A 6,354-nucleotide genomic window follows, 5' to 3' on the forward strand; every position below is an offset into this window, starting at 1 on the left:
CCTCGACTCTTACAAATGCAATGCATGGTATGGACTCAATCTAGGCCCAGAAACGCCTAAACCGTGCTCTGATACCACTAAATGTGACACCCCGTACCCGTGTATAGTATACCCGAGTAAGTAATGCCACACGGTGTACCGGCACACTCTAATATACCCTAATTAATTTTCAGCAAAATTTTGAATATAACTTGTAAAATATAACTCATTTAAGTCATTTATTGAAATTATAATTTATTTGAGGTTCCGTAAATTTTTAAAGAAAATCCGGCAGAGTACCGGCTAAAAATGGAGAAAACAGTTCTTCGGAACCTGTGAAAAACACTTCCAATAAACAAATTCATTCATTCTCAACTCCAATATCATCACAAAACTCAATATCAAGATCCCAACATTTCAATTTTAATTCTCAATCATCCATCACATGTGATGATCACATATATATCAGAAATAAACATTTACTTTTCCATTCACAAATACAATTTTCATAATTTACATAAAGATCAATATACATTACACAAGTTTAATTTCATATGAGAAAATCAAAATTTAGTTACAAAATGTCAAAATGACACCTAGTGTCCTACCAATGCACTTCAGAAGTTGAGGTGACACGGACATCGTGCGTAGTCAGCAGGATGGACTCACCCAGTCTGTGGTCTACTGGGCTCACGATCTGTATCTCCAGTACCTACACGTGGCAAAAGCAACGCGCTAAGCAATAATGCTTAGTGGTGCAATAATATAATAAAAGAAAATAGCAAGAAATTAAATGTGTAGTGAATGTGTACGTTTTATTTGTTTGGTATTTGTATATCATTTACTTTGTCCACTTTTATTCATTTGGTTGCCCCAAGTAACCTACACTAAACGACTGGACTGGATAACAGGTAAACTGGCACTGGGTATCTAGTACCTCGGGCCGTCACACCATCGGTCACATATGCATCTCCAGGTGTGCAACAGTAACTAACAAGTCAGAATACATCAGGCACAAGGCCAAGTCTCAATACAAGGTCAGAATGGTTAAAAACCATAAAATCAGAGAATGGCATATTGCCATGTGCAGTACTGCTAACTGAACCCTATTGGCATGCCAAACTATCCAAACCAATCATGTTAGGTATACTAGGGCATTTGAAACTTTTAAATTCTTCAATTTGTGCATTTCAAGTTTTGATGTCACTCTTCACCTCATTGGTCAACAAAAATGTTGACTTTTGGATAGAAAATAGGTGTATTGGTTTTAACACCCCAAACATACCACATTTTGTATTTAAAACTTGTTGGAATTGATTGCCATTTCCATTTCTCAACTTAATTCTAAGAGGGCAGAAATTTCAGTTTTTGAGACCCAATTTATTGTTCCATTGGGCCCTGTTTCAGTGGGAATTTGAGGAAATGACAAACATGAAAGTTGTTCCTTATTTTGTCTAGTTGAATTTTCTTTTTTGAATCACTCCATTTGGAGTTTTGTAGCTCCAGATAAGGCTCAAAAACCACAGCTGGCCAGATTGCCAATCTGCAGAATTGACCATATCTACAGTAACATGAACAGTGACTGTGATTACATTTTTGAATTGGTTCTGGCCATAATTTGGGGTAGGTTTCTTCATGAAAGTTGTTTGTCTATGTCTTAACTTGTTGCTGTAAAAATTTCAGGTCAATTGACCAAATCTACAGTGAGTTATGGCCAAATGAACAGTTACTATTCATTTGGTCATTCTGCAGAATCAGTTACAGGGTATCCGGATTGGGGCCAAGTTTTGGTCCTCTTGCTTTGGTCTTTTGGGCATGGTTCCTTCAGAAAAAATGTGCCATTATAAGCCTAGTTTCATGTCCAATTGGCCAAACACCAATTGGACCAACACAGCCAAAGTTATGGCTGTGTAATTGGACTGAAATTTCAGTCCATTGCTACTGTCCTAGGGCAGCTTGCACCTTCACTTTCCCATACTATTTTTCAGTCCAACTTGTGGTCAACTTACCTAAAATGATCACTAATTGACCATTAAAATGTTCTCTAACAATTTCCTAAGCCAAATCAATTTTTCACTACTCAAAACCCTAATTCCCATATGAGTTTTCACAAATTCCTTACTTAACTCTTTCTTTCTTTGTATATGTATAAGTATGCACTTTAAAAATAAGCTCTAGTTCACTCTAAGTCCATCAAACCAATCAAAATAATTCCTTCACAAGGGTTGCCGAAAATTCATAGTATGTATACACAAAATTCTTGTTCATTTTAGTTACAAATCTTACTCAATTCAAGTTACAAATCACAAAAATAAAGAGTTTTAAGTATCTAATGCACTAACCTTGAATAGGGCAGATTTTTCCCAACTCTAAACTTCACTTTCCTTCACTTTCTAGGCTTCCAAAAGGTTGTTTAAGGTGTGGGGTAAAATTTTAATGAAGAGATGTTAGGGTTTTGTGGTGAAACAAGGGCGAAATTAAGCTTGCTTGATTGAACATCAATGGAGGGAGGAGGGAAGGGATTTCGGCTGCATGAGGAAGAGGGTGATGACTGCTGTAATTTTTGGTTGTTTGGTCTTCATTTAGTCTCTTTATTAGTTAGTCAAATGATGGCTTAATTGTGATTGGTCATAGTTTTCTTAATGACATCACCATGATGTCATAAATAAGCTTTTTCCTCACTTTCTTTTCTTTCCTCCACTACTCATCTTCAATTTAATTTCTAGTAATGTTTATCCATATTTTATGTCATATTAATTATTTACTCAACTGGACAAGTCGGCCAAAAATCACCTCTGAAGGCAAAATGACCAAAATGCCCTCCGTTTGGCTGAACGGGTCAAAATTGTCTGTACCAATTGAAAATTTTTTCTAAATATTTTCTTGGCATTCTAATGCCATAGGAACCTCAATGACCCTTCTCTGGAGTCCCAATAATTATTTTATAATTTTTCCCCCGGGTCTAGGGCTCCTCGTTGCGAGAACCGCAACTTCCCTCTGGTTTACCCCTCGCTAGGGCACCGGCTCGTTTAACTTGGTTGTATTTTATTTCTGAAATTTTTACTAAATTTTTCTTATTAATATTTGAGTTAATTATGGTTTCTGACTTTAGTTTAAATATTTTTCCGGACGTTCTAGCTGTCCAGACCGACACCGGTCACCGGAACAGTAGAATGTACGGAGTTGTTACCGGGAGGGTGTTACAATTTTCCTCCCTCTCTGGTTTACTAGTTGAGGTTGTAGATCGGATGAGTACTCATTAGCTAGCTAGCCACCTTCCTCATTGATTTCAATTAGTGGGGTTGTTGATTACTTTGTCATGGTGTACAACACAGCATTGATCGAAAATTTTGTGTCATGGCTTAAGTTGTGTATGAATTGGCAACACTATATTTATTAAATTGTTTGACCAAAATTGTGCTATAATGAGTTTTGATGATTTGTTTAATATTTAAATTGTGATTTATCCATGAATGTTTTACGTACTGCATTTCAAATCTTTATTGTGCACCACTGAGTATTTTTATACGGGTATTATTTTATACCCAATGTAATTTAGTTTGATGTAAATAAATATTACTCATATGTTGTAACACCCCTATGTTCGGTAGTGCGTTCTACTGTTCCAGTGACCAGTGTTGCCCGGACAGCTAGGATGCCTAGAACTACACTTCGTTATGAGTGAGGAGACATAAAATAATGAAATACAAGAAAAGAAAATACAAGAAAAAAAAAGGAAAAATAATAGCAAAGAAAGGTAACCAAGTTAAGCGAGCCGAGAACCCTAGCGATGGGTGACCGCACCGGGAAGTCACGGCGTGGACCGTTGACTGGCCCTGGACTGCGGGGAATCCTGGAAAATATTTATAGGACTTAAAGAGACATCAATTGAAGTATAAATATCATTAGAAATATCAAAGAAAAATTAATTAATTAGTACAAAGAAAAGTGAGAAATTGAAAAACGGACAAAACCCGGTGTTACCGAAAAATCGGGAATGTAACCCGAACAGGGGCATTATGGTCATTTGACATCCTAAATTGTCTTTTGACCTAAATTTCCATAAAAAAAATAAATAATATTACACTTAGAAAATAAAATGAAAAATTAATTTGGTGGTACTTAAAGTAAAATAATAAAAATTAAGGGTTTAATGTGGAATAAGTGGAAATTAAACTTATTATATGATTAATTTGAGTGAGTGGGCCACTAAAGAATTAACTAAAAGCTAAATGGGGCAGGTGTACACCCATTATACCATCAGCAATTTCATCTTCCTCACTTGGATTCAACCATGCCGAATTGAGAAAAAAGGGAGAACTCCATTGCCGTTTTGCATGAGCTTGATCCATTCCCTCATTTCACTTCTAATCACCTAAGTTTCTTCATTAAGTTTTATCCCCACATCACAAGGAAGAGTTTGATACTAAAATCAAGAAGTTTAGTCAAGGTTTAACAAGTCCCAACAAAAGGTAAGTTTGTATTTTTTAATATTGTTTTGTTAAAGTTTGTATACATGTTATGGGTGTGTGCTTTGTGAATAAAATTTTCAAGTTTGAGGAGTTCTTGATATATCCATTTTTGGACAGCCATGGAGTTGTATGTTTAATGAAATATTCTTCCATATGTTTGATGAGAATTCATATTGAATAGGGTGAATTGATGTCCTAGTAAGTTATTTCCATATGTAATGGTGATTATGCATTTGAAATTGAAGTTGATGAAAGTATGTGAAACTTTGGCATTGTGGAAGCTTTCGGCAGCCTTGGGACTCTTTGATGAATGTATGAATTCATGAAGATATTGGCAGAATTATGACATTGAGGATTGATGGATATGTATATAAATTAGTAGTGGGATTTGTATGAAATGATGAGTAGTGTTATGTGTATTTATGGTTGTAATTGGACTTTATGAATTAGAGTTTTATTGGTGTATAGTATTCTGGCCAAAATGATCTTTAATGTGAAGTGGTAAATGGTTTTGGTAATGTACCAAAACAGAATGGGTAAGAGAGATGGACTTAGAGTAAGGTAAATGTGTAATTGATACATGTTTATGCAATACAATTAAGGGCAGTGTGCATTTTAACCTATAACTTTAAATGTGTAACTCCAATTGGTATGAGACCAATTGGAGGTGAAACTAGGCACAAAATGTGCCAACTTTCATTGAGAAAGCATACCAAAATTCTGCTTGCAAGGTAGCTTGAAAAATGACCAATTCGGATTAAGTGCAAATGAGGCCTAAAAACTGACCATTTGGGCAGCAGTTAGTGTTTAGGCCATAACTCACTCAAAACAGGTCAAATTGACCTGAAATTTTAACCATGAATAGTTAAGACCCATACCTACAAGTCTCATGAAGACACCAAAGCCCAGAAATGACCATAATTAAGTCAAACATCTTGTACAAGTTCGGGTCCAAAAACTGGCCGAACCAAAGTTGACCAAAGTTGACCTAAAATGACCAAATTTGATGCCATTTGACCAGCAATAGTAAAATGACCATAACTTGGTCTACATAACTCAGAATGACCTAAAATTTTGCCCCGCATTCCATAAGACATAGATCTACAAGTTTTTAGTTTTGACCGAAACCCGAAAACCAAGGGAACTAGGTCGTCCGGCTAGGTCAAACTAGTATACCGGAATACAGCAATTTGCAATAAAATGCACTAAACAAGAAAATGAAATTGGTAACGTGTACCAACCCTAAAACACTATCGAATGTGACATATTAGTGACACTAAAACCTAATTTACCAAGAACGCATCGAGGGTCGGTATATTAGGTGATTAAGCAAATAATAGCTTTCAGTGAATTATTTGTCAAACATTATCGATATAGATAGTTTAATTTAGTACTGAAACACTTCAAATTGTGTTTCTCCATTAGTAAAGACTCAGGGAAAGGGAAGGAAACACTGAGTCCAGACCAGGAGACAGTTATCAGAGGTTTGTGCACAACAACTATTTCTTTTGAATTTTTCAATTGAAATGAATTATGACTATTTGTACATTATTGTTTTAAATTGCGGAAATGTGTTTGAATGGATATTTATTGCTTGAAAAGCATTGTAAATGGTTTGAAACTGTGAGAAATTGTTTGAATGATATTGATGGATACTTATTGATTGAAAAGTATTGGAAATGGTTTGAAACCACAGCTATCATGTATATTGATTGTATTCCTCGCTAGCTTGTCTAGTGGGACGAATTGAATTCCCTCTCTGGCTGAAGTGTTGAGGTGTGTGCCAGTTGAGGACGAATTGGATGAGTACTCATATTTTTGCTAGCTAGCTATGTTATTCCTCATTAGTCATCGACTTTTGGGACGAATTGAATACCTCATTAGCCATCGGCTTTTGGGACGA

The sequence above is a fragment of the Hevea brasiliensis genome, chromosome 11 (assembly GCF_030052815.1).
Source record: "Hevea brasiliensis isolate MT/VB/25A 57/8 chromosome 11, ASM3005281v1, whole genome shotgun sequence".
NCBI classification, from domain to species: Eukaryota; Viridiplantae; Streptophyta; class Magnoliopsida; order Malpighiales; family Euphorbiaceae; genus Hevea; species Hevea brasiliensis.